Source organism: Ptychodera flava, unplaced genomic scaffold, assembly GCF_041260155.1.
Source record: "Ptychodera flava strain L36383 unplaced genomic scaffold, AS_Pfla_20210202 Scaffold_90__1_contigs__length_430918_pilon, whole genome shotgun sequence".
NCBI lineage: Eukaryota > Metazoa > Hemichordata > Enteropneusta > Ptychoderidae > Ptychodera > Ptychodera flava.
The window spans coordinates 185,440-197,597 of record NW_027248412.1 but is presented as its reverse complement, the minus strand read 5'-3'; the positions used below and the strand labels follow the sequence as shown (position 1 = coordinate 197,597).

At 38.0% G+C, this 12,158-nt stretch overlaps 1 long non-coding RNA gene across 1 annotated transcript; it reads left to right on the top strand.

Moving 5' to 3' along the window:
- Positions 1-2,879: 2,879 nt before the first annotated feature.
- LOC139129085 (uncharacterized) lies at positions 2,880-6,619 on the top strand. Its single transcript, XR_011551498.1, has 4 exons — positions 2,880-2,980; positions 4,095-4,193; positions 5,305-5,403; positions 6,519-6,619. It is a non-coding gene; the product is annotated as an uncharacterized lncRNA (long non-coding RNA).
- The last annotated feature ends 5,539 nt before the right edge of the window (positions 6,620-12,158 follow it).

Sequence of the window (12,158 nt, the reverse complement as noted above, 5' to 3'; positions counted from 1 at the left end):
CCCAACTGCTACACCTCAACTTAAGTTCAACTGTATAAATAAGTGCAGTACAATCTTTGCAAAGCGACAGAGAAGGCAAAATATTTCAAATCATTCGAAAAACAACGATAAATAACCTTCATCTCATAAAATTCTTTAAATTATAGATTCGAATCGACCCAGCAGCGTAGTACTGTAGCCAAACCATCAGCTGTCAGATATAGCTGTAGCCTGAACTCTGCAGAGCCGCGCTATGGATGTATGTAGTTGACTAGGACAACAGAACAGAGTCAAGTTACAAATTTGAAGGTATCCGCGGATGAGAGATGTGTGTAACTGCAAAAATCAAAATTTGTAAGACATAAACAGTGACCATCGGGATCGAGATTGACGAGTTGACACCGGCGTTGACCGGTGGCCACGTACTTAGTCTGGGTCAGAGTCTTGTGGATGTCATCGAATTAAACTGTTCGGGCTCGCCACGATCGTATGTTAGTGATGGTTTTAAAGCTACGACACCTTCTAGAATAAAAACTATTGTTTCCATCTTGCTGTGGTCTTTCTTCATAAATGCATTTTAAAATATTCTAAAGTACTCTGCAGTTACGCTGAAGCCCCCTCTCTTCTCAGCCGACGCGACGACGGACTTCCTTTGGCGTCGAGACAGCGCGAGACAATGATCAACAAGTTCACGTGACTGACCGAATCAGCATATCTGATTGGCTAAAATTGCATTCGGTTTATCAAAATTTAAACTTGATCGGATATATGAATGAAAGTATCCAGTAAACATTGGCATATCTCGAGGTCGATGGGTCGTTTTATTCATAAATGAAATAATCCGGGGAAATAAAACCAAAGTCACGACAATGTTGTTGTATTACTCGACTATAATTTTGACCTATCGACATCAAACGAAAATTATGAAGACTATTCATGTGATAAATATATAATCCTGTTGACTAGTGTTTTTTCGCGGAGTCGCATCACTTTCGCCTTCGATTCGAAGTTGTACGGCTCTGCGAAAAATATCCGTATAGGATGACGTCAAACAGAGAAAAATTTCATCAGTTTATATATTTACGGTAAACAGTATTCTTCACAAGTATCTCCGATATTACGTCAGAGCTTAGATGGCAAACGTTTTTGTTACTTCATGCTGAGCACTGTCGAAATCAATATCAATTTCTTTTTGAGGAAGTAACATTTCATTCTCTAGACTGTTATAGAACGCGGAAAAAAGAATTGAACCAGAGAAATATTTGAGAAAATTTGCTTTAATGGGACCTACGTGCAACAGCTCGAAATGTTGTTGTCATGTAACGTACAAGTAGAATGTAACTGTACGGAGCAATTTACAGAATAAAGCTATTATGTAGTTGATATTTATGTCATAGCTGTCTGTGGTAAGCACACTATGCATCATGCTTCACATCCTAGTACGAAGCGCTGTTTCACAGGCGTTTTCGCATGATGTTTCAACTTGAAAACGCCCTCAGGTGGTAATAAGAATACCATATTATAAAAGTGTACAGAATCAAATGAATGAGATCTTCAGAGCAAATGTTGATCACATACTGAAAAACACAATTTGAATAAATGGGAAAAAAAATTAGTCTCTGAGAGAGAGGACGTCACTTAGCTTAAGTTTAACTCTCGTGGTATTTTGTAAATAAGTCACCAAGTTAAATTCTACTGGCGTGTTCGTTTTCAATTACGGTCACGTGGTACATCCGATGTCTGGTGAGGACTGAACTGTAGACGGATACCGATCACAACAATCAGGTTTGAGTAATTCCCTAGTAAAACACTCACTCAAAGAGAGGTGTGGCATGACGTCACCAGTTCATAACTACATAAATTAATAGTTATTTTGACATGCGTCGAAAACAAGTAACAGGTGGATATGACGGGAATTAAAAATATCAGAATGGCTAGGTGGAAGTTCAATAAGTTGCGCAGTAGGATGTGAAATTTCCTCTTATATAACACATTCTCTGCAACAATCTCTGTAATCAATGTTTTTATCGTATGCCCATACCAATATCACTCCATATCACTCCATTCTGGTGACGTTTACCATCGAATATCAGCCGTGATAATTTAATATGTCTAGATTTGTATAACAAACTTCATCAATTTTGGAGTGTTCCAGAACTACAGTAGCACGTTGGTTGTAAAAGAAGTTTTAAAAACAAATGCCGGTCTCTGTCTACGATGCGTCTTTGCCGACAAAAAACTTTGACATGTTTAGCGACCAAAAAAATTACAGGGGCGATGTTATTGTGAGGGTCACGGATTTTGTGAGTCACCTTTTTGCTCAACTATAAAGGGCAAGATGTGATCTATGTTACATAATAATAATAATATACGGCAGTCTATCAAACTATCAACACTTCATAAGAAAAACATGTTATTATTTTATATTAAGCTTATATATCTTTGATAAAACTTAAAAATGTCATTTCCTTAAAGTCGGCGGTAATTTATACATGTGTGTACAAGACAAAGGTCAACACATTTCTCGGCGTATGATAATCTTTATTTGATTATTGATGAATTGCATACAGTGTATTCAAGGACGAGTTTAAATTGCGTCGTCATTGATGGACCATGCAATGCGCATTGTTTTGTTCTGTTCGTTTTTTTGTTAATAAATGACTACTATGAGTCAACTGCTGACGTTTCTAGTTTTTATTTGTTATTTGTCACCTTCAGTATCAGAGTGCAAGCTGTGCGTTTTGTTAATTTACCATCACAATAAAACATACTCCTTGATTACTGTGCCTTTTTTTATTTCAATAATGTTGTCAGACTTTTTCAGTATATGCCTCATACCATGCCGACAGGATTTAGTTCTTATTGGTGAATAGCAATCTTAACATTGTTTACATTTTTGTAGGCCTATTCCACAGCATTGCATGCAGTTTCTAGAGCAGGTCATGCAGACGTCGCCGAATTGCTGATTAAACATGGTGCAGATGTCAATGCTAATGATTTGGTAAGTAAATATGACTCGGTACTCGATATGGATATCGCAATCGTTATACTTCAAAAATTTCTTTATCTCTCTCCCACTTTAACGTTACAATCACTAAATCGTATAATGCTATGCCATTTTATGGTGTCCTGGTCATACAATCCCATTGCAATACTTCAGAATTTAGCAGAACAAATTATGCTAAGATGGCTGCGGCCTGTTCGTACAGAGGTGACCCACCACTCATATGGCGTTCGACTTTATTCAAATAATTTTGCACGAAGACCGGTAACAGTGTATCATTATTTCAAATTTGTATTTGTTCTGGTTGTTTGTTTAGCGATATATTCCACAACAATAGCGTTCGCCTCGAAAAAAACATAACGGCAGAGAGACAGATATACAAACAGACAGAGACAGAGAGAGACAGAGAGAGTGTGTCTTTGAAAAACTTTTATTCAATTTGGAATGTTTGAAAGCGGATTATTTAATACCTTTGACGTGCTCTTTAGACAGACCTACTAAACAAAATGTGGTTTTGAAAAATTTACAAAAAGGCTATTGTTTAGCAAAGTTTCAGAAAATTGACTCTAGTCCAAACTGGCAATAATTAATAAATTACCCTCTCCCATTGCTAAAATTTTGGGCATATTTGTCGCAATTTAAAAATAAATATAGTGACTTTTTAGCTCAATCTAATGTAGTAAAATCTTCAAAGTAGCTTAAATTTATTATCTGTTTGTTCTTTTACAGTGTAAAAATGAAAAATGCAATCATGATATAAATAGGAAAATGATGACCTGTTTAATTGATTTTGTGAAAAACCAGTGAATTTTTAATGTCATTTTGTAAAAAAAAACAAGCGTGGTGACCCCATCTTTTTTTCCAAAGTTTTGGACTACTCTCATACGTAGGTATTCAAAAAACCCCATTTGAAAAAATTGCATTACTTTTCCTTTTTTCCGATCGTACATCCTTCATTTTCCATCACAATGAAAGCATACTCCTTGATTACTGTGACTTTTTTGATTTCAATAACATTGTCAGACTTTTTCGGTACACGCCTCATACTATGCCGGAAGGATTTAGTTCTTATTGGTGAATAGCAATTTTAACATTGTTTACATTTTTGTAGAAACAATCCACAGTATTGCATGCAGCTTCTGGAAAAGGTCATGCAGACGTCGCTGAATTGCTGATTAAACATGGTGCAGATGTCAATGCTAAGGATCTGGTAAGTAATGTGACTCGGTACTCGATATGGATATAGGAATCGTAATACTTCAACAATCCAATCTATCTCTCTCCCACTTTAACGTTACAGTCACGAAATCAAATAATGCTATGACATTTTATGATGTCCTGGTCATACAATGCCACTGCAATACTTCAGAATGTAGCAGAACAAATTATGCTAAGGTGGCCGCGATCTGTTCGCAGAGAGGGTGGCCCACCACTCATATGGCGTTCGACTTTATTCCAATAATTTTGCACGAAGACCGGTAACAGTGTATCATTATTTCAAAGTTGTATTTGTTCCGGTTGTTTGTTAAGCGATATATTCCTTAACAATAGCGTTTGCCTCGAAAAAACACAACGGCAGAGAGACAGATATACAAACAGACAGAGACAGAGAGATATGTGTCTTTGAAAAATCTTTTATTCAAATTTGGAATGTTTGAAAGCGGATAATTTAATACCTATGACTGCTCTTTAGACAGACCTACTAAACAAAATGTGGTTTTGAAAAATTCACAAAAAGCTATTGTTTAACAAAGTTTGAGAAAATTCACTCTAGTCCAAACTATCAATAATTAATAAATTACCCTCTCCAATTGCTAAAATCTAGGGCATATTTGTCCCAATTTAAAATATAAATATAGTGATTTTTAGTTCAATTTTAATGTAAGTAAAATCTCCGAAGAAGCTTAAATTTATAATCGGTTTGTTCTTTTACAGTGTAAAAGTGAAAAATGCAATCATGATATAAATAGGAAAATGATGACCTGTTTAATTGATTTTTAGTGATTTTTTGAAAAACCGTGAATTTTTAATGTCATTTTGTAAAAAAAACAAGCGAGATGACCTCATCTTACTTCCCAATTTTTGGAGTCCTCTCATATGTAGGTATTCAAAAACCCATTTGAAAAAATTGATATTACTTTTTCCTTTTCCGATCGTACATCCTTAATTTCCCATCACCATGAAAGCATACTCCTTGATTACTGTGACTTTTTGATTCAATAATATTGTCAGACTTTTTTCGGTATATGCCTCATACCATGCCGACAGGATTTAGTTCTTACTGGTGAATAGCAATTTTAACATTTTTTACATTTTTGTAGGACAAATATACAGCATTGTATGCGGCTTCTAGAGAAGGTCATGCAGACGTCACTGAATTGCTGATTAAACATGGTGCAGATGTCAATGCTAAGGATTGGGTAAGTAAATGTGACTCGGTACTCGATATGGATATCTGAATCGTAATACTTTAACAATTCCATCTATCTCTCTCCCACTTTAACGTTACAGTCACTAAATCAAATAATGCTATGCCATTTTATGGTGTCCTGGTCATACAATCCCATTGCAATACTTCAAAATGTAGAAGAACAAATTATGCTAAGATGGCCGCGATCTGTTCGCAGAGAAGGTGACCCACCACTCATATGGCGTTCGACTTTATTCAAATAATTTTGCACGAAGACCGGTAACAGTGTATCATTATTTCAAAGTTGTATTTGTTCTGGTTGTTTTTTTAGCGATATATTCAACAACAATAGCGTTCGCCTCGAAAAAATATAACGGCAGAGAGAAAGATATACAGACAGACAGAGACAGAGAGATGTGTGTCTTTGAAAAATCTTTTATTCAAATTTGGAATGTTTGAAAGCGGATTATTTAATACCTATGACCTGCTCTTTAGACAGACCTACTAAACAAAATGTGGTTTTGAAAAATTCACAAAAAAGCTATTGTTTAGCAAAGTTTGAGAAAATTGACTCTAGTCCACACTGTCAATAATTAATAAATTACCCTCTCCCATTGCTATAATTTTGGTCATATTTGTCGCAATTTAAAAAATAAATATAGTGACTTTTTAGCTCAATTTTAATGTAAGTAAATCTCCGAAGAAGCTTAAATTTATAATCTTTTGTTCTTTTACAGTGTAAAAGTGAAAAATGCAATCATGATGTGAATAGGAAAATGATGACCTGTTTTAATTGATTTTTAGTGATTTTGTGAAAAACCGTGAATTTTTAATGTCATTTTGTAAAAAAACAAGCGCGGTGACCCCATCTTTTTTCGCAAGTTTTGGACTTCTCTCATATGTAGGTATTCAAAAAACCCATTTGAAAAAATTGACATTACTTTTCCCTTTTCCGATCGTACATCCGTATTTCCAATCACAATGAAAGCATACTCCTTGATTACTGTGACTTTTTTTGATTTCAATAACATTGTCAGACTTTTTCGGTATATGCCTCATACCATGCCGACAGGATTTAGTTCTTATTGGTGAATAGCAATCTTAACATTGTTTACATTTTTGTAGGGCTTTTCCACAGCATTGCATGCAGTTTCTAGAGCAGGTCATGCAGACGTCGCTGAATTGCTGATTAAACATGGTGCATATGTCAATGCTAAGGATCGGTAAGTAAATGTGACTCGGTACTCGATGTGGATATAGGAATCGTAAGACTTCAGTCTCTCTCCCACTTTAACGTTACAGTCACTAAGTCGAATAATGCTATGCCATTTTATTGTGTCCTGGTCATACAATGCCACTGCAATACTTTAGAATGTAGAAGAACAAATTATGCTAAGATGGCTGCGATCTGTTCGAAGAGAGGGTGACCCACTACTCATATAGCGTTCGACTTTATTCAAATAATTTTGCACGAAGATCGGTAACAGTGTATCATTATTTCAAAGTTGTATTTGTTCCAGTTGCTTGTTTAGCGATATATTCCAAAACAATAGCGTTCGCCTCGAAAAATATAACGGCAGAGAGACAACTATAAAGACAGAGAGAGACAGAGAAATGTGTGTCTTTGAAAAATCTATTATCCAAATTTGGAATTTTGATAGCGGATTATATGATGCCTATGACTTGTGTTGTGTCGCCTGAATAATAAGACGTCATGCAGAAATATACAGACTGAACTGGCTTTATTCGGTATGCCTTCCGACCCGGCTGCTTGCCAATATCACAATACAGAAATAGACTAAAGCGCCCTCACAGGTCACTCATACTCATAGTAAGCGCTGGACACTACATCCCTCCTTTTCTTTAAAAGAAGATAAATTCACAAACATGAGATAATTCTCGGTCATGTTCATGCTGGATGTGATATTTCAAACATGTGGTTCTATATTGTTCTGCTGTTATATTTCACGACTACTTCACTAAAGTTCAGTTCAGTCCTTGAACACAAAATTGAACAGTCAAATTTCAAACACCAAAAAACACAAACAGATAGACTGGCCAAATGAATACAAACAAGCAAATAGGCCTCTCAAGAAAATAAGCCAAATCAGAACAAGGGTGGACTATCTTGTTCTGAACAGATCTCAGGGGATTATTCTGCCCCATACACAGAGGTCTGTTTTGTTTTGTTTAAGATTTTAGTTTAGACTACAAAATCTTTCAGATATGCAGGTGGCCTCCTATTTTGTCTCTGTGGATAGCGTCTCTCTGCTGGAGGACTGCTTTCTGGTTTTTTGTCTTCCTGTATTTCTTCTTGAGGTTGTATTGGTTCATCAAGGTCAGCTTGTTCAGCAGCTTCTGACTTTGTGACTTCTCCTTTTAGCAGCTTGAATTGAGATACATTCCTGGTGATAGTATGCATATCTCTCTGTGCTGTTACCATGGTACCTTTCTTGTTTACTACTTGGTATGGCTTTGTATTAAAAGGAGTGGATAGTTTTCCTTCCTTCCTCTGTTTAACAAGCACTGTGTCTCCTATTTTCATTTCTGAATTCTGTGCGTTAGTGCGTACGTCACTGTAGAACTTCATCTTCCTTTTGGCTTCACTATCTGCTTTACGAACTTTCCTGTCTGTCGTACGTTTTCTGACTTCAGGTAGTTTGATTCGTGGCATCCTTCTGTAGATCAGTGAAGAGGGTGGTACTTTGGTACTTGAATGTGGAGTCGCACGGTAGTTGCGTAAGAACTTGTATAGCTCTTGCTTCCATGGTTTGCCTTCAGCATGAGCAGTTTTCACAGTTTTCCCTAGTGACTTCATGAACGATTCCGCTTCACCGTTAGCTTTCGGCCAATACGGAGTTATCTTTCTGTGTTTGAAACCCATGTATTGACTGAAAGATTTGAACTCGTGGCTCGTAAAAGGTGGGCCATTATCTGATTTAAGTTCTTGTGGTATACCAAGGGATGCAAATATCTTATCCAACTTGGGAATAACAGCTCGGGCAGATGTCGACTTGACAATTTCTACTTCAGGGTACCTGGAATACTCATCTATTACAACTAGTAAGTAATCTCCGGACGGAAAAGGTCCGCAAAAGTCAACATCAACTTTCAGCCAGGGTTCCTCAGGTAATTTTGTCATGCGCAATGGCTCAGACTGGTTCTTACCAATCGATGCTTGACATGGAATGCAATTAGCTGTGGCTACTTCGACTTGTCTATCAATATTTGGAAACCATACCTTTTCCCATAACAGACGTTTAGTTTTGACTATACCTTGATGGCCTTCGTGCGCTAGTGATATGGCATGAGCTTGGAGACTTTCTGAGACAAACATTTTGGTGCCACGCAGAATTATGCATGTTCAGATGTGACTGTCAGCTCTTTGTGCACCTTACTGGATGCAATTAAGGCTTCGCTGTTTACTTTATTACTGTGGTCTTTCGGGACATGTTTCCACTTGCCACTTCTGATATATTCTGTTACCTTCTGTAGCGTCGGGTCAGCTTTGGTAGCTTCTTGGACTTGGAGTAAGGTCATGGCTTTTGGTACAGCATTTTCAGTTACAAACTGTATGAACTCTTCTGATACTTAGTGGCTCTGCTACTTGGCTCATCTTGCAATCTGCTTGGTGTCTAGAGATATAATCTGCTGATTATTTTTGCCTGCTCTATACACAATCTTGTAATCATATGGCTGTAATCTCAAATTCCATCTTTCTATGCGAGCTGTTGGTTTGGACCGTGGATTACCAAGTATTGCCTCAAGAGGTTTATGATCAGTAACCATGGTGAAGCTGTTGCCATATAAATACAGGTGAAAATGTTCACAAGCCCATACAAGGGCAAGGGCTTCCCGCTCAGTTTGTGAGTAGCGTTGCTCCACTGGAGTGAGTGCTTTACTGGCATATGCTACAATACGTGCAGGACTTTCGAGTGTCGTGTGTTTTGAGTCAGTATGGCTCCCAAGCCAACTGGGCTTGCATCTGCGATGAGCTCGGTCTGTTTGGATGGGTCATAGTAACACATGACTGTGTCGCTGCTTAACTCTCGTTTCAATGCATCCAATGCATTTTGGTGTGCTTCAGACCATTTCCATTTGACATCTTTCTTTGTCAGTTCTCTGAGGGGATGGGTTATTGTGGCAAAGTCTGGGATAAATCTTGAACAATAACTTGCCATTCCCAGCAGGCTCTTCACTTCACTCTGGTTTGTAGGGGGACTTGCATTCTGTATCGCTAACACCTTTTTTGGGTCAGGTGACACTCCATCTGCAGAGAAGATACTTCCATAGTATTCAAGCGAGCTTTTATTGAATATACACTTTTCTGCATTAAGTGTGATATTCTTCTCGCGGATTCTTTTAAAGACTGCTTTCAGGTGTTCATAGTGATTTTCTTCATCAGTACCTGTAACGATGATGTCATCACTTATATTTCTCACACCAGGTAAGCCTTGTAGAGTTTGCTCAATTTGATTTTGGAATACTTCAGCTGCAGACGTCACACCAAAATTCAATCGCTTGTATCGTCTTAGACCAAGATGAGTCGAAAAAGTAGTGATATACCAGGACTCTGGTGCTAGCTCCAGCTGATGGTATCCTGAATTTAAATCAAGCTTTGAAAACACCTTTGCACCATTTATGTCATATAAGATCTCATCTATGGTTGGTGTCGTGTGTCTTTCTCTTTTGATGGCTTGATTAGGTAACCTCATGTCAACGCAGATTCGTACTTTATCAGGATTTTTGGGTTTAGGTGCTGCTACAATGGGAGAAACCCAAGGGGTTGGTCCTTCCACTTTCTCAATAATATCTAGCTCTTCTAGTTTTGTTATCTCTTCTTCCACTTTCTTTCTGATGTGAAAGGGAACTCGTCGATGTGGTTGTGTAACTGGTTGTACACTGGAATCAATATGTAGTTTTACTTGAGTATGTTTCAATTTTTTCTAATCCTTGGAAAATATCTGAATACTCGTTTACCAGTTTAGCTATCTTTCCATCAGATGTTGTTTTCTTGACAGTTGACACCTGGCTGATGGCATTGGTGATCTCAATGAGATTTAAAGCACATGCTGTTTCATAGCTGAGTAGTGAACCACTATTGCCATTTACAACAAAGAATCTGGCATGTGTTTTGCTAGACTTGGAATGGACATCCGTACTAAACTTGCCAAGTATGGGTAGCGGTTTCTTCGAACCATATGGGTAGACATTGGTATTTGTTTTCTCATACATGGGCTTGTTATTCAATTTCTCAAATGTACTACGGTCTATCAGATTAACACTAGCTCCTGTGTCTACCAGAAATTGCACTGGTGTGCCTGATAATACCACTGTTGCTTTAGGTTGACTTTGATGTCGAACTTTGGTATCACACATATATACACTGTAGATGTATTCATCATCAGAGCTGGACGGATCAATTTTAACAGTGTTTACAGCACGAGTTGGATTTTTCTTTTCATTTCGTTTTGTAGTTGTTGCTTGGTCTTGTTTTGGCCTTGACCGACACACTTTTGCGAAATGGTTTGCTTTGCCACAGTTGTTACATGTCTTTCCTCTAGCCGGGCAGGATTTGGCACCATCTTGTGTGGGTACTCACCTCCACAGTAACGACATTTAGTGCTTCTGTGTTGTCTGCCCTGACACTTTTTATCTTGATATCTTTTCTGAGGTTTGATGGCATTTACTGTTTCATAATCGCTCGTGGCATGTTCAATACCACTTGCTTGTGCCTCGGACAGTTCGAGAGCTTTGGCTGTATCTAACAGAGTAGTTAGGGTCATTCCGGGTTCTCTTAATGCACGACGGCGTAACCGTGAAGAGGTACAATTCTGTACGATCTGTGTTTTAATTTCTCTATCAACATTTGTGAATTCACACGTCGCTGCCAGCTGTCTAAGCCTGGTATGGTATGTAGCAATCGATTCTTTTGGCTCTTGTTTCGCTTGTCGAAACATATATATTTCGTACTCTACGTTTTTCTTTGGTGTGAAATACTCGGTAAGTTTGTCAACTGCTGTTTGGTACTCGTTTTCTTCTCCTGTATCAGGCAGAGTATCGAATACATCGTACACTTCTTCACCCGCGTAGTGCAGAAGTAAGGCTCTCTTGCGCGTAGCATCTTTAATATCTAGAGCAAGTGTCAGATTTTCGAACCGTTTGATCCACTTTTTCCACCATATGCCTATAGTGCTCAGTCTCGAGTTTAACTCGAATTTAGGAAATGGCGGTAACTCACGTGCGGTCGCCATCTTGGATCTATTGCACACTTACTTTTACTGACTTGAGAATTTGTTGACGTCTGGGCTTGTCTACCAGCTGTTCTTTCAGTCTCTGGCGAGGTACCAGTTAGAGTTCGGACGATCCCATCCTCGTCGCCAATGTTGTGTCGCCTGAATAATAAGACGTCACGCAGAAATATACAGACTGAACTGCCTTTATTCGGTATGCCTTCCGACCCGGCTGCTTGCCAATATCACAATACAGAAATAGACTAAAGCGCCCTCACAGGTCACTCATACTCATACTCATAGTGAGCGCTGGACACTACAACTTGCTCTTTATATTAACCATACATTGGTAAATCGATTTTCGCTTACATCCTAATGGTATTGCAGCTTTCAAATATTTCTGTTAGACACAAATGCATGGTATTATTGTCGGTTGTTAGGCCTCGCTGATGAACGCACCCATGCAGTACATCAGCCTGGTTTATGTCTCAATACAGTATAGTACAGAAGAACCAATCGCGTACCGTATAAT